This window comes from Schistocerca gregaria, chromosome 6 (assembly GCF_023897955.1).
Source record: "Schistocerca gregaria isolate iqSchGreg1 chromosome 6, iqSchGreg1.2, whole genome shotgun sequence".
Taxonomy (NCBI): domain Eukaryota; kingdom Metazoa; phylum Arthropoda; class Insecta; order Orthoptera; family Acrididae; genus Schistocerca; species Schistocerca gregaria.
In genome coordinates, this window is record NC_064925.1 from 19,885,185 (window position 1) to 19,908,292 (window position 23,108).

Sequence of the window (23,108 nt, forward strand, 5' to 3'; positions counted from 1 at the left end):
AAGATATAACTTATTAGTAAAGTGTTTCATTTACACTGAAAATTTGTCTGTGCAAATCAGGATATCTTGATTATTTATTTTATTATATTTATTTTTTGTTTATTTAATTATTTAATATAAATAATTTTATTGTATTTTTGTCTTAGTATATTTTATAGAATTGATTTTTTAAATTATAGTTTATTGGTAATGTAAGTGTTTTATGAAATATTATTTTAAATTTTTTTAAGTAGATTTTATTTATTGTACCTTTTGTATCAGGGTTTATCAAAATTTTAGTATTTATTTTACTTGTCTCGATTTGGGTTGATTTATAAATAATTTATAGTTAATGTATCATAATTATTATTAAATTATTTATAGAAATGAGATGTTAATCGTTTCCCAAGATATCTAGTTTCTTAAGAAAAAATTTAATTTTTTAAAGTTATTCGTTTTTATTTAATTTTTTAAGTAAAAATATTAACTTATTTATTCTTTAAGGGATAAGCTTTGAAGTTAATAACCTATAATTTATTTTATAGAAATATAATAGTAAGCTTTAAACCAGCTATCTTTAAGATTACGTTTTAGTTCATTATTTTTTATTTTGATTTTATAAATATTTTAGGTTTTTTATTAAGATTATTAATTTAATTTTAAAATTTTTGTAATAATGATAGAATTAGTATATTTATTTGTATGAAATTTTTACCTTGTGAACTTATTATAAGGAACTAGGCAAAATTGATTTCCGCCTGTTTATCAAAAACATGTCCTCTTGTTTATATTTTGAGGTCTGGCCTGCTCACTGAGCGTATTTTTAAAGAGCCGCGGTATTTTGACCGTGCAAAGGTAGCATAATCATTAGTCTCTTAATTAGTGGCTGGAATGAATGGCTTGACGAGAAATCAACTGTCTCTTAATAAATTTTTGAATTTAACTTTTGAGTCAAAAGGCTTAAATTCTTCTTTAGGACGAGAAGACCCTATAGAGCTTGACATTTTACTTTTATATAGTTTTTTGTTTGTCTTTCTATATTTAATGATGATGTTTTGTTGGGGTGACATGAAGAATAGATAAACTCTTCATTATTATATCATTTATTTATGTTTGTTATTTTGATCCATAATTTATGATCATAAGATTAAGTTACCTTAGGGATAACAGCGTAATTGTTTTTGAGAGCTCATATCGACAAAGCAGATTGCGACCTCGATGTTGGATTAAGAAAAATTTTGGGTGCAGGAGCCCAATGATTAGGTCTGTTCGACCTTTAAATTCTTACATGATCTGAGTTCAGACCGGCGTGAGCCAGGTCGGTTTCTATCCTAAGATTGTTAATCCATATTAGTACGAAAGGACCATATGGTTAAAATATTTTTTGTTATATTGATTAATATTAATTTATTTACTATTTTGACAGATTAATGTGTTGAATTTAGAATTCATTTATGTAGATTTTTTCTACAAATAGTATTGATACTTTATGATTTATTTATATTTATTTTGAATTTTCTCTTATTGGTTATTTGTGTTTTAATTAGTGTTGCCTTTTTAACTTTATTAGAGCGTAAGGTTTTAGGTTATATTCAGATTCGAAAGGGTCCAAATAAGGTAGGTTTTGTTGGAATTCCTCAGCCATTTAGAGATGCTATTAAGTTAATTTGTAAGGAGCAGCCAATTCCTATTATATCTAATTACCTACTTTATTATTTTTCCCCTGTTTTTAATTTAATGATTTCTTTAGCCGTTTGAGTAATTTTTCCTTATTTAACTTATATGTGTTCTTTTTCTTATGGATTTTTATTTTTTTTATGTTGTACTAGATTAGGTGTTTATACTGTTATAATTGCTGGTTGATCTTCCAATTCAAATTATTCATTATTAGGTTCTCTTCGTTCTGTTGCTCAAACAATTTCTTATGAAGTTAGTTTAGCTTTAATTTTATTGTCTTTAATTATTTTAATTGGTAGTTTTAATATGTTTGATTTTATAAACTATCAGCTTTATTGTTGATTTATTATTATTTCTTTTCCTTTAGCTTTAGCTTGTTTTGCTTCTTGCTTAGCTGAAACTAATCGTACTCCTTTTGATTTTGCTGAAGGGGAATCTGAGTTAGTTTCAGGATTTAATATTGAGTATGGTGCGGGTGGTTTTACTTTAATTTTTTAGCTGAATATACTAGAATTGTCTTCATAAGAATGTTATTGGCTTTAATTTTTTTGGGCGGTGATTTTTATTCTTTTATATTTTTTATTTAGCTTGCTATTATATCTTTTGGTTTTATTTGGGTTCGTGGAACATTACCACGGTTCCGTTATGATAAATTAATGTACTTAGCTTGAAAAAGTTTTTTACCTTTATCTTTGAATTTTTTTTATTTTCTTTGTTGGTTTAAAGATTTTATTTATCTCATTTGTTTAGTGAAATTTTTTGAGAAAAGTTAATAGAAGAGTTAAACTTCTAATTTTATGTTTTCAAAACATATGCTTTTCCTAAGCTAATTAACTTTATTCCTTAATTAATTTATCTCATGCGTTTGCGACATGGACATTAATTAAGAAATATGTGAAGTAAATAATTGTTAAGATTTGACCTGTTATAATATAAGGTTCTTCAACAGGTCATTTACCAATTCACGTTAGTAAGCATACAACAACTACTATAATTCAGAATAAAATTTGATTAATAGGGTAAAATTGAATGCCTCAGAATGGTGTTTTATTATAAAATGGTAAAATTATTAAGATTCTAATTGATAAAAATAATGCAATAACACCTCCTAACTTATTAGGGATAGATCGTAGAATTGCATATGCAAATAGGAAATATCATTCTGGTTGAATGTGAACTGGTGTTACTAATGGGTTGGCAGGTACAAAGTTATCTGGATCTCCTAATAGGTAAGGATTAATTAAACATAGTATAATTAATAATGATGTTATTATTACAAATGTAATAGAATCCTTAAAGGTAAAGTATGGATGGAATGGAATTTTTTCAATATCTCCATTTAGTCCAAGAGGATTATTAGATCCTGTTTGGTGAAGAAAAAATAAATGAATTGCTGCTATAGCAGCAATAATAAATGGTAATACAAAATGGAATGTGAAGAATCGATTTAATGTTGCATTATCAACAGCGAATCCTCCTCATACTCATTGGACTAAATCTGTTCCTAAGTATGGGATTGCTGATAATAAATTAGTAATTACTGTTGCACCTCAAAAAGATATTTGGCCTCAGGGTAAGACATATCCTATAAATGCAGTTGCTATAACTAAAAATAAAATCACTGTACCAATTATTCAGGTATGTATATATATATAAGATCCATAGTAAATTCCCCGTCCTACATGTAAGTAAATACAAATAAAAAATATAGATGCTCCATTTGCGTGTAAGGTTCGGATAATTCAACCATTATTTACGTCTCGGCAGATGTGTACTACACTACTGAATGCTATTTCAATATTTGATGTATAATGTATAGCTAAAAATAGTCCAGTTACGATTTGAATTACCAAACATAACCCTAATAGGGATCCAAAATTTCATCAAAATGAAATATTTGTTGGGGCAGGTAAGTCAATTAAAGAGTTATTAATAATTTTAATTAAAGGATGTCTTAATCGTAAGGGTTTATTCATTAGTAATTATCTTATTTTACGAATAGGTCCCTGATTAATATTGGTGATTTTAACAACTGCTAGTAGTGCTAAAAATAAATAAATTATTATTATTATTGTAATAATGAATGTTGGTCTATTATATAATTTTTCTAAAGATATTGTTATTTCTTGATAATTGATTGAATTATCAATATTTATAGTTTCGGTGTTTTTGAAAAAGTCTATAAATATAGATATATCTAGAATAATTAATATTAATGTGATAAATACTCACATTATTAATGTAATAATTATAGTGATTGATTTAGGCTGAAATATTTCGTTTGATGCAATTCTTGTAATGTAAATAAATAATACTAGTATACCACCAAGAAATGTTAAAAATAAAATATATGATAATCAATATCTTTCTATTATTGTTCCTGTTATTAATCCAACTAGGAAGGTTTGAAGGATAATAAAAAGCATTATTGATATTGGGTGTCTTAATTTAATAAAATTAATATTTATTACATTTGATAATGATATAATTATTATTTTGATCATTTCAGGGGTTAGTTTATTTAAAATACCGGTTTTGGGGACTGATGATGGAAGCTTTTCCACCTCTGAAGTTTTAAAAGTGGGGGCTGGACTTATTTCCGGTTTACAAGACCGGCGTTTTTTTTAAACTATTAAAACTAATGTTTATATTCTCTATTTTTACTTCTTTATTGATTTATTTTGCTGGTGTTTATGTTTTTTCTTCTAAACGTAAACATTTATTAATGGTTCTTTTGAGATTAGAATATATTGTTCTTTCTTTATTTATGTTAGTTATTGTTTTTCTTATTGAGTTTGATTATGATTATTTTTTTCCTGTTATTTTTTTAGTTTTTTCTGTTTGTGAGGGTGCTTTAGGTCTTTCTATTTTAGTTTCAATAATTCGTTCTCATGGTAATGATTTTTTTAATTCTTTTGGTTTATCTTTATGTTAAAGTATTTATTTATAACTATTTTTTTGATCCCTCTTTGTTTATTAAATAATTGTTGATGGTTGGTTCATTCTTTAATGTTTCTGTCGGGTTTTGTTTTTATAATTTGTGTTTATTCATATGCTGATTTGAATATAATTAGATATTATTTTGGTATTGATTATTTTTCTTTTAGTTTAATTTTACTTAGTTTTTGGATTTGTTCTTTAATAATCACTGCTAGAGGTTCAGTTTATTTAAGTTCATATCATTCTAATTTTTTTGTTTTTATGGTTTTGATTTTAATAATTATGCTTTATTGTTCATTTGCTAGATTAAGTCTTCTTTCTTTTTATATTTTTTTTGAGGCTACATTAGTTCCTACTTTACTTTTAATTTTGGGTTGGGGTTATCAACCTGAGCGTTTGCAGGCTGGTGTTTATTTAATTTTTTATACTTTGGTTGCTAGATTATCTTTATTATTAGTTTTATTTAAGGTTTATGATTTTTCTAATACTTTATATTTTCCTTTATTGGTTGATTTTGGTTCTTATTATTTTATGTTTTATGTATTTATAATTTTGGCTTTTTTAGTTGAGATACCTATGTTTTTGGTTCATTTATGACTTCCTAAGGCTCATGTAGAGGCCCCTATTTCAGGTAGAATAATTCTTGCTGGTGTTTTATTAAAGTTAGGTGGTTATGGTATTTTTCGTGTTATAAAGGTTATTTCTTATTTGGGTTTAAAGTTTAATTATTTTTGATTGTCTTTAGGTTTATCTGGGGGTGTTATTGTAAGATTTATTTGTTTTCGTCAGGTTGATTTAAAGTCTTTAATTGCATATTCTTCTGTTGCTCATATAAGAATGGTTATTGGTGGATTGATGACTATGAATTGATGAGGTTGTGTAGGTTCTCTTTCTCTAATGGTTGGTCATGGTTTATGTTCTTCTGGTTTATTTTGTTTATCTAATATTATTTATGAACGTTTAGGTAGACGAAGATTATTAATTAACAAGGGTATAATTAATTTGATGCCAAGAATGGCTTTATGATGATTTCTTTTAAGATCATCAAATATGGCTGCTCCTCCTTCTTTAAATTTGGTAGGTGAAATTAGATTATTAAATAGAATTATATCTTGATCTTCTTTTAGATTCTTTGCTTTGATTTTTTTATCTTTTTTTAGAGTTGTTTATACTTTGTATATATATTCTTATTCTCAGCATGGGAATTATTATTCTGGTGTTTATACTTGTTCTCTTGGTTATTTTCGTGAATATCATCTTTTACTTTTACATTGATTGCCTTTAAATATTCTCTGTTTAAAGGGTGAATATTTCTTTGTTTAGTTTGCTTAAGTATTTTAATTAAAAATATTGTTTTGTGGAATCAATGATATGAAGTTTTTCATCTTAGGCCGTGAATTTATTTTCTATTTGTTCTTTGAGTTTTTTCCTTTGTTTATTTCGAGAACTATAATTTTTATTTTAGGTATTTATTATTTAATAATTGATTATAGAGTTTTTGTTGAGTGAGAGCTTTTCAATCTAAATGGTTCTATAGTTGTTATAACTTTAATTTTGGATTGAATATCTCTTATTTTTATATCTTTTGTTATATATATTTCTTCTTTGGTTATTTATTATAGAGAGGATTATAAATCAGATGAAAAGAATATAAATCGTTTTATTATTATTGTTTTAATATTTATTCTTTCTATAGGTTTTTTAATTATTAGTCCTACTTTAATTAGAATTTTATTAGGTTGAGATGGTTTAGGTTTAGTTTCTTATTGTTTAGTTATTTATTATCAAAATGTAAAATCTTATAGTGCTGGTGTATTAACTGCACTTTCTAATCGTATTGGTGATGTTGCTATTTTAATTTCTATTGCATGAATGTTAAATTTTGGTGGTTGAAATTATATTTATTATTATGATTTTATTTCTAATTCTTTTGAAATAAAGCTCATTACTATATTAATTGTTTTAGCAGCTATAACTAAGAGAGCTCAGATTCCTTTCTCTTCATGACTTCCTGCTGCTATAGCAGCTCCTACTCCTGTTTCTGCTTTAGTTCATTCTTCTACTCTTGTTACTGCTGGTGTTTATTTATTAATTCGTTTTAGACCAATATTGGATACTTATAATTGTGGTTGATTTTTACTTTTAATTGGTTGTATAACTATATTTATGGCTGGATTGGGCGCTAATTTTGAGTTTGATTTAAAGAAGATTATTGCTCTTTCTACTTTAAGACAACTTGGTTTAATAATAAGAATTTTGGCTATAGGTTATCCAAAGCTTGCATTTTTTCATTTATTGGCTCATGCTTTATTTAAGGCATTATTATTTATATGTGCAGGTTCAATAATTCATAATTTGAAGGATTCTCAGGATACTCGTTTTATAGGATCAATTGTTAATTTCATACCTTTAACTTCAGTTTGTTTTAATGTTTCTAGTTTATCTTTGTGTGGAATACCTTTTTTAGCGGGATTTTATTCAAAGGATTTAATTCTTGAGATGGTTTGTTTAAGATGAATTAATTGTTTAATTTTTTTTCTTTATTTTTTTTCTACTGGTTTAACTGCTTCTTATTCTTTTCGTTTGTTTTATTATTCAATATCTGGTGATAATAATTTTTATTCTAGATTTTCTTTTGATGATAAGGGTTATTATATTTCATTTGGAATAATTGGTCTATTGTTTGTTGCTGTTTTTGGTGGTAGTCTTTTATCTTGATTAATTTTTCCTATTCCTCATGTGATTGCTTTACCTTATTATTTAAAGTTTTTAACTATTACAGTTGTTATTTTAGGTGCTTATTTAGGTTATCTTATTTCTAATTTTGATTTTTCTCATAATTTATTTTCTTTAAGTATACTTTCTTTTGTTAGATTTGCTGGTTCTATATGATTTATACCTTTTCTTTCAACTAAGTTTATTAGATATATTCCTTTAAAAATAGGTTATTATTCATCTAAGTCATTTGATTATGGTTGAGGTGAATTACTTGGTGGTCAAGGTTTATATAGATTATTTATTTATTTAATTGGTTATATTCAAGGTTGATATGATTCTAATTTCAAGATTTATCTTTTAACTTTTATTTTTTGAATATTTATTTTGGTAATATTGTTTTTCGTTTACTTAAATAGCTTATAATTAGAGCGTGACACTGAAGATGTTAAGGAAGTATTTTTACTTTTAAGTATTTATAAATATAGATATATTATTTTTACAGTGAAAATGTAATGTTTTATTTAAACTATATAAATTTTAGAAATGTTAACGGAGTTTAACCGCTAATATAAAAAGTTAGCAGCTTTCATATTGGCTTTACATTTCCTTAATTGGAACTATTATAGTTCAATTATATTATTAACAGTAATACGCCTCTTTTTGGCTTCAATTAATAAGAATAAGGGTAGCACATACCAATCTTCCAGGTCGAAACTGACTGCAATATTTCGCTTCTTATTCTATTTAAGGTTGATTGATAATATCAATACTTTTTGAATGCAACCCAAATGTTATATTTAACTACAACCCTTTATTCTGCTCATTGTAATGCTCCTTGGTTTCATTCATGGTGTCCTCCTAATAGAACTAGAATAAAAAATATTGTTGATACTGTTCAGATTATAATGTCTGAAGTTTTAAAAATAATTACAATTGGTAGAATTAGTGCAATTTCTACATCAAAAATTAAAAAGATTACTGCGATTAGGAAGAATCGTATTGAGAATGGTATTCGTGCTGATCTTTTTGGATCAAACCCACATTCAAATGGTGATCTTTTTTCTCGATCATTAATTAATTTTTTTGATAGTGTTGTTGCCAGGATTATAACAATTATTGGAATAATAAATCTAATGAAAACTCTTGTTGATAGAATTAGAATTGTTTTTCTTGATTTATATCAAGCTTTCTGATTGGAAGTCAAATGTACTATTTATACTAGAAAAACAATTATCTACCTCATCAATAAATAGAGATATATAAGAATAATCATACTACGTCTACGAAGTGTCAGTATCATGCTGCTGCTTCAAATCCAAAGTGATGTCTTGGTGAAAATTGATTTATTGAGTGTCGAAGTAGACATGTTGATAAAAAGATTGTTCCAATAATTACGTGTAAACCATGGAATCCTGTTGCAACAAAGAATGTTGATCCATAAACTGCATCTGCAATGGTAAAAGGTGCTTCTCAATATTCATATGCTTGAAGTATTGTAAAGTATAGTCCTAATAACACTGTGAAGAATAATCCTTGTAGTGCTTGAGTATGATTAGATTCCATTAAACTATGATGTGCTCATGTTACTGTTACTCCTGATGCTAAAAGAATAGCTGTATTAAGTAATGGAATTTGTATAGGGTTAAAGGGTTGAATTCCTATTGGAGGTCATAGTATTCCTAGTTCAATTGTTGGTGCTAATCTTCTTCTAAAGAATGCTCAAAAAAAAGAAACGAAAAATAATACCTCTGATGCAATAAATAAAATTATTCCTCATCGTAATCCAATTGATACAAATCCTGTATGTAATCCTTGATATGTTCCTTCTCGTACTACATCTCGTCATCATTGAATTATAGTTAGTAGGGTAATTCCAAATCCAATTATGAATAAGTTAATATTAAATAGGTGGAATCATTTTGCTAGTCCTGATACTAGGACTATTGCTCCAATTGCTCCTGTTAATGGTCAAGGTCTATAGTCTACTAAGTGGAATGGGTGGTTTGAGTGAGTTGTTAACATAGGTTTAATATACTTCTCTAGAATATAGAGTTCTTAGAATTGAGAAAACATAGGCTCGAATTATTGCTACTGCTGATTCTAGAATTAATAGAAGTATTTGACCAATAATTAGTAATGAGATTAAGTTTATTGCTATAGATGGTCCTGTGTTTCCTAATAAGGTTAATAATAAGTGTCCTGCAATTATATTTGCTGCCAACCGTACTGCTAATGTACCTGGTCGAATAACATTACTAATTGTTTCAATTAGTACTATAAATGATATTAATGCAGGCGGTGTACCTTGTGGTACAAGGTGTGTAAATGTATGATTAGTATGGTTAATTCATCCAAATAATATAAATCTTAGCCATATAGGTAGGGCAATTGCAAATGTTAATGCTAAATGTCTTGTTCTAGTAAAAATATAAGGGAATAATCCTATGAAATTGTTAAATAATATTATAATAAAAATTGAGATGAAAATGAATGTTGTTCCATTAAATGATTTTGGTCCAAGAAGTGTTTTAAATTCATTATGTAAGGTTAAATTTAGTTTATTTCAGATAATGTTAATTCGTGATGGTGTAAGTCAAAATAGTGATGGGATTAATAATAGTCCTAGAAATGTTCTAGTTCAATTTAATGATAAATTAAAGATGTTAGTTGATGGGTCAAATGTTGAGAATAGATTTGTTATCATTTTCAATTTAAGTTTTTTATTTCAATTGTTCCTTTTTCTGCTCTTTTAATAAGGTTAGGTTTAAATGAGAAGAAGTTTATTTGATTAAACAAGATTAATGTAGCTGAAAATATAATGAATAGTGAGAATCATATAAGAGGGGATATTTGAGGGATTTGGATATAATTTCCCCATCAGAAGTAGTCGTTAATTTACTATTATTTGGTTTAAGAGACCATTACTTACTTTCAGTCATCTGATGAATTTCAAGGTGTACTAATTTTTTTTAGTTACTTTAGATTGACACTCTAATGTTATTTATTTTAACTAACTCCTTAAATTATCTTAGATAATCACTTAATAAATAAATTTACTGAAGTTCTTTCAATTACAATTGGTATAAATCTGTGGTTTGCTCCACAGATTTCTGAGCATTGTCCAAAGAATAATCCAGGTCGATTTATTGTGAATGTTCCTTGATTTAACCGACCTGGCGTTGCATCAATTTTAACCCCTAATGCAGGAACTGCTCATGAGTGTAGAACATCTGATGCTCTTGTTAATACTCGTACTTCTGTATTTATTGGTAGGATTGTTCGGTTATCTACATCTAGTAGTCGGAATCCATCATTTTCTAGGTCTTGTTCTGGTGTTTATAAGTGTCAAATTCTACGTCTATGAAGTCTGAATATTCATATCTTCAATATCATTGTCGTCCAATGGTTTTAATTGTAATTATTGCATCTACTGAATCATCAAGTAAATATAATAGTCGTAATGATGGAAGGGCAATAAAAATTAATGTAATTGCTGGTAAAGCTGTTCAGATTGTTTCAATTAAATGTCCATGAAGTATATTACGGTTAGTATAGGCAATAAATAATATATAACTTAGGGCATAACCTACAATTACTGTAATTAATAATAATACGACCATAGTATGATCATGAAAGAATGATAATTGCTCCATTAATGGTGAAGCTCCATCTTGAAGAGATAAATTTGATCATGTTGCCATTAATAAATATTTTCTAATAAAAGGTCAAACCTTTATTTGTAGAGCTTAAATCTACTGCACTAATCTGCCATATTAGAATCTAGAGATTAATGGTAATTCTGAGTAACTATGTTCTGCAGGAGGGTTATTTTGTAGTCATTCTGTTGATCTTCTTATGTTAGCTCTAAATATAATTGCTCGGTTTGTAATCATTCTTTCTCATATAATTACAATGAATATAATGATTCCTACAATAGAAATTGTAGACCCAATTCTTGATACTACGTGTCATGATGTATATGCGTCTGGGTAGTCAGAGTATCGTCGAGGTATTCCTGCTAATCCTAGGAAGTGTTGAGGAAAGAATGTTAAATTTACTCCAATGAATATAATTGTAAATTGGATTTTTAATCATGTATTATTTATAGTTAATCGTGTAAATAGTGGATATCATTGAATGACACCTCCTATAATTGCAAATACTGCTCCTATAGATAATACATAATGAAAGTGGGCTACTACATAATATGTATCATGTAATACAATATCAAGTGATGAATTTGCTAATACTAATCCTGTTAATCCACCAATTGTAAATAGGAAAATAAATCCTAGAGCTCATAATAATGGTGGATTGAACTTGAATTTAGTTCCATATAATGTAGCTAATCATCTAAATACCTTAATTCCTGTAGGTACAGCAATAATTATTGTTGCTGATGTAAAATATGCTCGTGTGTCAACATCCATTCCTACTGTAAATATATGATGTGCTCATACAATAAATCCTATTAGTCCAATTGATAGTATAGCATAAATTATACCTAATGTTCCAAATGATTCAATTTTTCCTCTTTCTTGACATACAATATGTGAAATAATTCCGAACCCCGGTAGAATTAAAATATAAACTTCTGGGTGTCCAAAGAATCAAAATAGATGTTGATATAGAATTGGGTCACCCCCTCCTGCAGGGTCAAAGAATGATGTATTTAAATTTCGATCTGTTAATAATATAGTAATACCTCCTGCTAAAACTGGAAGTGAAAGAAGGAGAAGTAATGCTGTAATAGCTACAGATCATACAAATAAAGGTGTTTGATCTAAAGTTATACTTTCTGATCGTATATTAATTGCTGTTGTAATGAAATTCACTGCACCAAGAATAGATGATACACCTGCTAAGTGCAGTGAAAAAATAGCTAGATCTACAGATGCACCCCCGTGTGCAATAGCTCCTGCTAGAGGAGGGTAAACTGTTCATCCTGTACCAGCACCATTATCTACTATAGAAGATGTAAGAAGAAGGGTTAGTGAAGGTGGTAGTAATCAAAAACTTATATTATTTATTCGTGGAAATGCTATATCTGGTGCACCAATTATTAGTGGAACAAGTCAATTACCAAATCCACCAATTATAATAGGTATTACTATAAAGAAAATTATTACGAATGCGTGAGCTGTAATAATAACATTATAAATCTGGTCATCCCCAATTAGAGATCCGGGTTGGCCAAGTTCAGCACGAATAAGTATTCTTATTGATGTTCCTGCTATTCCTGCTCATGCTCCAAATATGAAGTATAAAGTACCAATGTCCTTATGGTTTGTTGAGAATAATCATTTTTGCGGTAAGATGGCTGAATTTTAGGTGGTAGACTGTAAATCTACTTATGAGATGTTTTCTCTCTTATCATATTTAGGTCTTATATTCAATTATGATTCTAGACTGCAATTCTAGAGGTGTAAAATTTTACTAAGGCCTAAAAGATTATTCTTTTAATTATAACTTTGAAGGTTATTAGTTTGATTAACTTAAGTCCTTAGTATAATGAAATTAAGGTTGATGTTGAAATCAATCCTATTGTTGAAATTATTACTGTTATAGGAAGAATGATTCTTGATTTTTGGGACTTTATCTTTATAGATCACGAATTTTCTGTGTATGATATAATTAGAGCTGAGAATCTAATACGTATATAGTAGTAGAGTGTAATTGTAGTTAATACAACTATAATAGTTATAATAGTTGTTATATTGTTTTCTATTAATGATTGTATTACAATTCATTTTGGTAAGAATCCAAGGAATGGTGGTAGTCCACCTAAAGATAATAAAGATAAGAATATTATGAATTTAATTTCGGTTTTTATATTTCTGGCTGAATAAATTTGATTTATGAAAAATAAATTTATTTGCTTAAATAATAAAACTATAATTAATCTTAATAGTGAGTAAATAATGAAGTATAGTTCTCAGATGTTTTCTCTGACTGTTAATGATCTGATTATTCAACCTAGATGTCTGATTGATGAATATGCTAAAAGTTGTCGTAAGGATGTTTGATTTAAACCTCCTATTGCCCCAATAATAATTCTTAAGATAATAATTGTTCAAATAAAAGTTCTTAATTGAATACAATAAGATAAGACCATTATTGGGGCGATTTTTTGTCATGTTATTAATGTTAAACAATTATTTCATCTTGATGCTCCTATAACTTCTGGAAATCAGAAATGGAAAGGTGCAGCTCCAATCTTTAATAATAGTCTAGATCTAATTATTATTGATGGGATAAATTCTGTTTCCCATCCCATGGGATATTTTATTTGAATCAGCAAAATTGAAAATAATAATATTGTCGATGCTATTGCTTGGACAATAAAATATTTAATTGATGATTCATTTATTATTATATTTTTATTTCTTGTTAGGAGCAGAATAAATGAAAGTAAGTTGATCTCAAGTCCTATTCAAACCCCAAATCAGGAATTTGATGAAATGGACAGGATCGTTCCTATCATTAATGTTGATAGGAAGAGAAGTTTTGTAGAGTTGTTGGTCATTAAAAAGGAGAGGATTGATACCTCTATAAATGGGGTATGAACCCATTAGCTTGTTTTCTTACCTTTTTACATTAAGGTGTATGATGCACGTTAGTTTTTGATACTAAAGGAGGTAGTTTAAATCTATCTTATGTAATTTTAATGAAGGTATTTTATTTACTTTATTTACCCTATCAAGGTAACCCTTTAATCAGGCACTTCATTTATTTAATATATAAATCGAAAGTTTTTTTTTGAAATTCTTTTATGTATTATTTTGTTTCATTAGGATTAATTTATCCTGCTCATTTTATTTTTTTTATATATATATATAATAAATAATTTATATTAATATATTACATTTAATTGAAATTAAAGTATTATAAGTTCATCTTACCATTATCAATTGATTATTTTAATGCAATTATTTACCTAGGATTATAGCTACTTATGTTTTTAGCTTAAAATAGGTTATTATAATATAATATATATAATAATATGTAATTTAATATTTAATATTATTATAATTGGATATAATAAATAAAATTATTAATTTAAATATGAAATATTATAATTAATATAATTATTTATATCCAATAGGAATTCAACCCTTTAACCCTATACAAATTCCATTACTTAATACAGCTATTCTTTTAGCATCAGGAGTAACAGTAACATGAGCACATCATAGTTTAATGGAATCTAATCATACTCAAGCACTACAAGGATTATTCTTCACAGTGTTATTAGGACTATACTTTACAATTCTTCAAGCATATGAATATTGAGAAGCACCTTTTACCATTGCAGATGCAGTTTATGGATCAACATTCTTTGTTGCAACAGGATTCCATGGTTTACACGTAATTATTGGAACAATCTTTTTATCAACATGTCTACTTCGACACTCAATAAATCAATTTTCACCAAGACATCACTTTGGATTTGAAGCAGCAGCATGATACTGACACTTCGTAGACGTAGTATGATTATTCTTATATATCTCTATTTATTGATGAGGTAGATAATTGTTTTTCTAGTATAAATAGTACATTTGACTTCCAATCAGAAAGCTTGATATAAATCAAGAAAAACAATTCTAATTCTATCAACAAGAGTTTTCATTAGATTTATTATTCCAATAATTGTTATAATCCTGGCAACAACACTATCAAAAAAATTAATTAATGATCGAGAAAAAAGATCACCATTTGAATGTGGGTTTGATCCAAAAAGATCAGCACGAATACCATTCTCAATACGATTCTTCCTAATCGCAGTAATCTTTTTAATTTTTGATGTAGAAATTGCACTAATTCTACCAATTGTAATTATTTTTAAAACTTCAGACATTATAATCTGAACAGTATCAACAATATTTTTTATTCTAGTTCTATTAGGAGGACTATACCATGAATGAAACCAAGGAGCATTACAATGAGCAGAATAAAGGGTTGTAGTTAAATATAACATTTGGGTTGCATTCAAAAAGTATTGATATTATCAATCAACCTTAAATAGAATAAGAAGCGAAATATTGCAGTCAGTTTCGACCTGGAAGATTGGTATGTACTACCCTTATTCTTATTAATTGAAGCCAAAAAGAGGCGTATTACTGTTAATAATATAATTGAACTATAATAGTTCCAATTAAGGAAATGTAAAGCCAATATGAAAGCTGCTAACTTTTTATATTAGCGGTTAAACTCCGTTAACATTTCTAAAATTTATATAGTTTAAATAAAACATTACATTTTCACTGTAAAAATAATATATCTATATTTATAAATACTTAAAAGTAAAAATACTTCCTTAACATCTTCAGTGTCACGCTCTAATTATAAGCTATTTAAGTAAACGAAAAACAATATTACCAAAATAAATATTCAAAAAATAAAAGTTAAAAGATAAATCTTGAAATTAGAATCATATCAACCTTGAATATAACCAATTAAATAAATAAATAATCTATATAAACCTTGACCACCAAGTAATTCACCTCAACCATAATCAAATGACTTAGATGAATAATAACCTATTTTTAAAGGAATATATCTAATAAACTTAGTTGAAAGAAAAGGTATAAATATATAGAACCAGCAAATCTAACAAAAGAAAGTATACTTAAAGAAAATAAATCATGAGAAAAATCAAAATTAGAAATAAGATAACCTAAATAAGCACCTAAAATAACAACTGTAATAGTTAAAAACTTTAAATAATAAGGTAAAGCAATCACATGAGGAATAGGAAAAATTAATCAAAATAAAAGACTACCACCAAAAACAGCAACAAACAATAGACCAATTATTCCAAATGAAATATAATAACCCTTATCATCAAAAGAAAATCTAGAATAAAAATTATTATCACCAGATATTGAATAATAAAACAAACGAAAAGAATAAGAAGCAGTTAAACCAGTAGAAAAAAAATAAAGAAAAAAATTAAACAATTAATTCATCTTAAACAAACCATCTCAAGAATTAAATCCTTTGAATAAAATCCCGCTAAAAAAGGTATTCCACACAAAGATAAACTAGAAACATTAAAACAAACTGAAGTTAAAGGTATGAAATTAACAATTGATCCTATAAAACGAATATCCTGAGAATCCTTCAAATTATGAATTATTGAACCTGCACATATAAATAATAATGCCTTAAATAAAGCATGAGCCAATAAATGAAAAAATGCAAGCTTTGGATAACCTATAGCCAAAATTCTTATTATTAAACCAAGTTGTCTTAAAGTAGAAAGAGCAATAATCTTCTTTAAATTAAACTCAAAATTAGCGCCCAATCCAGCCATAAATATAGTTATACAACCAATTAAAAGTAAAAATCAACCACAATTATAATTATCCAATATTGGTCTAAAACGAATTAATAAATAAACACCAGCAGTAACAAGAGTAGAAGAATGAACTAAAGCAGAAACAGGAGTAGGAGTTGCTATAGCAGCAGGAAGTCATGAAGAGAAAGGAATCTGAGCTCTCTTAGTTATAGCTGCTAAAACAATTAATATAGTAATGAGCTTTATTTCAAAAGAATTAGAAATAAAATCATAATAATAAATATAATTTCAACCACCAAAATTTAACATTCATGCAATAGAAATTAAAATAGCAACATCACCAATACGATTAGAAAGTGCAGTTAATATACCAGCACTATAAGATTTTACATTTTGATAATAAATAACTAAACAATAAGAAACTAAACCTAAACCATCTCAACCTAATAAAATTCTAATTAAATTAGGACTAATAATTAAAAAACCTATAGAAAGAATAAATATTAAAACAATAATAATAAAACGATTTATATTCTTTTCACCAGATATATAATCCTCTCTATAATAAATAACCAAAGAAGAAATATATATAACAAAAGATATAAAAATAAGAGATATTCAATCCAAAATTAAAGTTATAACAACTATAGAACCATTTAAATTGAAAAGCTCTCACTCACCAAAAACTCTATAATCAATTATTAAATAATAAATACCAAAAATAAAAATTATAGTTCTCGAAATAAACAAAGAAAAAAAACTCAAAGAACAAATAGAAAATAAATTCACGGCGTAAGATGAAAAACTTCATATCATTGATTCCACAAAACAATATTTTTAATTAAAATACTTAAGCAAACTAAACAAAGAAATATTCACCATTTAAACAGAGAATATTTACAGGCAATCAATGTACAAGTAAAAGATGATATTCACGAAAATAACCAAGAGAACAAGTATAAACACCAGAATAATAATTCCCATGCTGAGAATAAGAATATATATACAAAGTATAAACAGCTCTAAAAAAAGATAAAAAAATCAAAGCAAAGAATCTAAAAGAAGATCAAGATATAATTCTATTTAATAATCTAATTTCACCTACCAAATTTAAAGAAGGAGGAGCAGCCATATTTGATGATCTTAAAAGAAATCATCATAAAGCCATTCTTGGCATCAAATTAATTATACCCTTGTTAATTAATAATCTTCGTCTACCTAAACGTTCATAAATAATATTAGATAAACAAAATAAACCAGAAGAACATAAACCATGACCAACCATTAGAGAAAGAGAACCTACACAACCTCATCAATTCATAGTCATCAATCCACCAATAACCATTCTTATATGAGCAACAGAAAAATATGCAATTAAAGACTTTAAATCAACCTGACGAAAACAAATAAATCTTACAATAACACCCCCAGATAAACCTAAAGACAATCAAAAATAATTAAACTTTAAACCCAAATAAGAAATAACCTTTATAACACGAAAAATACCATAACCACCTAACTTTAATAAAACACCAGCAAGAATTATTCTACCTGAAATAGGGGCCTCTACATGAGCCTTAGGAAGTCATAAATGAACCAAAAACATAGGTATCTCAACTAAAAAAGCCAAAATTATAAATACATAAAACATAAAATAATAAGAACCAAAATCAACCAATAAAGGAAAATATAAAGTATTAGAAAAATCATAAACCTTAAATAAAACTAATAATAAAGGTAATCTAGCAACCAAAGTATAAAAAATTAAATAAACACCAGCCTGCAAACGCTCAGGTTGATAACCCCAACCCAAAATTAAAAGTAAAGTAGGAACTAATCTAGCCTCAAAAAAAATATAAAAAGAAAGAAGACTTAATCTAGCAAATGAACAATAAAGCATAATTATTAAAATCAAAACCATAAAAACAAAAAAATTAGAATGATATGAACTTAAATAAACTGAACCTCTAGCAGTGATTATTAAAGAACAAATCCAAAAACTAAGTAAAATTAAACTAAAAGAAAAATAATCAATACCAAAATAATATCTAATTATATTCAAATCAGCATATGAATAAACACAAATTATAAAAACAAAACCCGGCAGAAACATTAAAGAATGAACCAACCATCAACAATTATTTAATAAACAAAGAGGGATCAAAAAAATAGTTATAAATAAATACTTTAACATAAAGATAAACCAAAAGAATTAAAAAAATCATTACCATGAAAACGAATTATTGAAACTAAGGTAACCCTTTAATCAGGCACTTCATTTATTTAATATATAAATCGAAAGTTTTTTTTTTTAAATTCTTTTATGTATTATTTTGTTTAATTAGGATTAATTTATCCTGCTCATTTTATTTTTATATATATATATATATAATAAATAATTTATATTAATATATTACATTTAATTGAAATTAAAGTATTATAAGTTCATCTTACCATTATCAATTGATTATTTTAATGCAATTATTTACCTAGGATTATAGCTACTTATGTTTTTAGCTTAAAATAGGTTATTATAATATCTATAATTAGATTATTTAACTAATATATATGAAAGTTAACTTAATATAAAAAAGAATTCATATTAATAACATATTATAATAAATTACATAATTGTATAAAATATATTTATTATATTATTTAATCTTTCTTTATTTATTAGTGAAAAGAAAGATTAAATAAGAAAGAATATAATACATTTATTGCTATACATGTTCCATATTAATCTTTAATTATATATAATAGAGAAGTTGTTGTGGTCATACATAGGGGCGTTTCTTTTTTTTTTTGTTAATGTTTGTGGTTTTTTTCTTTTTTTTTCTTTAAATATTTGAATCTTTTATTTTTTCCTGAATTAATAGATTTAAAATTTTCTTATTTTTTATTTTTAAAAGTTTTATTCTTGCTTGTTATCTTTATCAAAAACATGTCCTCTTGTTTATATTTTGAGGTCTGGCCTGCTCACTGAGCGTATTTTTAAAGAGCCGCGGTATTTTGACCGTCCAAAGGTAGCATAATCATTAGTCTCTTAATTAGTGGCTGGAATGAATGGCTTGACGAGAAATCAACTGTCTCTTAATAAATTTTTGAATTTAACTTTTGAGTCAAAAGGCTTAAATTCTTCTTTAGGACGAGAAGACCCTATAGAGCTTGACATTTTACTTTTATATAGTTTTTTGTTTGTCTTTCTATATTTAATGATGATGTTTTGTTGGGGTGACATGAAGAATAGATAAACTCTTCATTATTATATCATTTATTTATGTTTGTTATTTTGATCCATAATTTATGATCATAAGATTAAGTTACCTTAGGGATAACAGCGTAATTGTTTTTGAGAGCTCATATCGACAAAGCAGATTGCGACCTCGATGTTGGATTAAGAAAAATTTTGGGTGCAGGAGCCCAATGATTAGGTCTGTTCGACCTTTAAATTCTTACATGATCTGAGTTCAGACCGGCGTGAGCCAGGTCGGTTTCTATCCTAAGATTGTTAATCCATATTAGTACGAAAGGACCATATGGTTAAAATATTTTTTGTTATATTGATTAATATTAATTTATTTACTATTTTGACAGATTAATGTGTTGAATTTAGAATTCATTTATGTAGATTTTTTCTACAAATAGTATTGATACTTTATGATTTATTTATATTTATTTTGAATTTTCTCTTATTGGTTATTTGTGTTTTAATTAGTGTTGCCTTTTTAACTTTATTAGAGCGTAAGGTTTTAGGTTATATTCAGATTCGAAAGGGTCCAAATAAGGTAGGTTTTGTTGGAATTCCTCAGCCATTTAGAGATGCTATTAAGTTAATTTGTAAGGAGCAGCCAATTCCTATTATATCTAATTACCTACTTTATTATTTTTCCCCTGTTTTTAATTTAATGATTTCTTTAGCTGTTTGAGTAATTTTTCCTTATTTAACTTATATGTGTTCTTTTTCTTATGGATTTTTATTTTTTTTATGTTGTACTAGATTAGGTGTTTATACTGTTATAATTGCTGGTTGATCTTCTAATTCAAATTATTCATAATTAGGTTCTCTTCGTTCTGTTGCTCAAACAATTTCTTATGAAGTTAGTTTAGCTTTAATTTTATTGTCTTTAATTATTTTAATTGGTAGTTTTAATATGTTTGATTTTATAAACTATCAGCTTTATTGTTGATTTATTATTATTTCTTTTCCTTTAGCTTTAGCTTGTTTTGCTTCTTGCTTAGCTGAAACTAATCGTACTCCTTTTGATTTTGCTGAAGGGGAATCTGAGTTAGTTTCAGGATTTAATATTGAGTATGGTGCGGGTGGTTTTACTTTAATTTTTTTAGCTGAATATACTAGAATTGTCTTCATAAGAATGTTATTGGCTTTAATTTTTTTGGGCGGTGATTTTTATTCTTTTATATTTTTTATTAAGCTTGCTATTATATCTTTTGGTTTTATTTGGGTTCGTGGAACATTACCACGGTTCCGTTATGATAAATTAATGTACTTAGCTTGAAAAAGTTTTTTACCTTTATCTTTGAATTTTTTTTATTTTCTTTGTTGGTTTAAAGATTTTATTTATCTCATTTGTTTAGTGAAATTTTTTGAGAAAAGTTAATAGAAGAGTTAAACTTCTAATTTTATGTTTTCAAAACATATGCTTTTCCTAAGCTAATTAACTTTATTCCTTAATTAATTTATCTCATGCATTTGCGACATGGACATTAATTAAGAAATATGTGAAGTAAATAATTGTTAAGATTTGACCTGTTATAATATAAGGTTCTTCAACAGGTCGTTTACCAATTCACGTTAGTAAGCATACAACAACTACTATAATTCAGAATAAAATTTGATTAATAGGGTAAAATTGAATGCCTCGGAATGGTGTTTTATTATAAAATGGTAAAATTATTAAGATTCTAATTGATAAAAATAATGCAATAACACCTCCTAACTTATTAGGGATAGATCGTAGAATTGCATATGCAAATAGGAAATATCATTCTGGTTGAATGTGAACTGGTGTTACTAATGGGTTGGCAGGTACAAAGTTATCTGGATCTCCTAATAGGTAAGGATTAATTAAACATAGTATAATTAATAATGATGTTATTATTACAAATGTAATAGAATCCTTAAAGGTAAAGTATGGATGGAATGGAATTTTTTCAATATCTCCATTTAGTCCAAGAGGATTATTAGATCCTGTTTGGTGAAGAAAAAATAAATGAATTGCTGCTATAGCAGCAATAATAAATGGTAATACAAAATGGAATGTGAAGAATCGATTTAATGTTGCATTATCAACAGCGAATCCTCCTCATACTCATTGGACTAAATCTGTTCCTAAGTATGGGATTGCTGATAATAAATTAGTAATTACTGTTGCACCTCAAAAAGATATTTGGCCTCAGGGTAAGACATATCCTATAAATGCAGTTGCTATAACTAAAAATAAAATCACTGTACCAATTATTCAGGTATGTATATATATATAAGATCCATAGTAAATTCCCCGTCCTACATGTAAGTAAATACAAATAAAAAATATAGATGCTCCATTTGCGTGTAAGGTTCGGATAATTCAACCATTATTTACGTCTCGGCAGATGTGTACTACACTACTGAATGCTATTTCAATATTTGATGTATAATGTATAGCTAAAAATAGTCCAGTTACGATTTGAATTACCAAACATAACCCTAATAGGGATCCAAAATTTCATCAAAATGAAATATTTGTTGGGGCAGGTAAGTCAATTAAAGAGTTATTAATAATTTTAATTAAAGGATGTCTTAATCGTAAGGGTTTATTCATTAGTAATTATCTTATTTTACGAATAGGTCCCTGATTAATATTGGTGATTTTAACAACTGCTAGTAGTGCTAAAAATAAATAAATTATTATTATTATTGTAATAATGAATGTTGGTCTATTATATAATTTTTCTAAAGATATTGTTATTTCTTGATAATTGATTGAATTATCAATATTTATAGTTTCGGTGTTTTTGAAAAAGTCTATAAATATAGATATATCTAGAATAATTAATATTAATATGATAAATACTCACATTATTAATGTAATAATTATAGTGATTGATTTAGGCTGAAATATTTCGTTTGATGCAATACTTGTAATGTAAATAAATAATACTAGTATACCACCAAGAAATGTTAAAAATAAAATATATGATAATCAATATCTTTCTATTATTGTTCCTGTTATTAATCCAACTAGGAAGGTTTGAAGGATAGTAAAAAGCATTATTGATATTGGGTGTCTTAATTTAATAAAATTAATATTTATTACATTTGATAATGATATAATTATTATTTTGATCATTTCAGGGGTTAGTTTATTTAAAATACCGGTTTTGGGGACCGATGATGGAAGCTTTTCCACCTCTGAAGTTTTAAAAGTGGGGGCTGGACTTATTTCCGGTTTACAAGACCGGCGTTTTTTTTAAACTATTAAAACTAATG

The 23,108-nt window shown here is 26.7% G+C and overlaps 1 long non-coding RNA gene across 1 annotated transcript in view; it reads left to right on the plus strand.

Annotated features, from left to right (window-relative positions):
• The first annotated feature begins 76 nt into the window (after positions 1 to 76).
• LOC126278644 (uncharacterized) overlaps positions 77 to 23,108 on the plus strand; it is a 325,715-nt gene continuing 302,683 nt past the window's right edge. The window contains exon 1 of the long non-coding RNA XR_007550755.1: positions 77 to 834. This is a non-coding gene — a long non-coding RNA (uncharacterized LOC126278644). The remainder of the gene's footprint in view (positions 835 to 23,108) is intronic.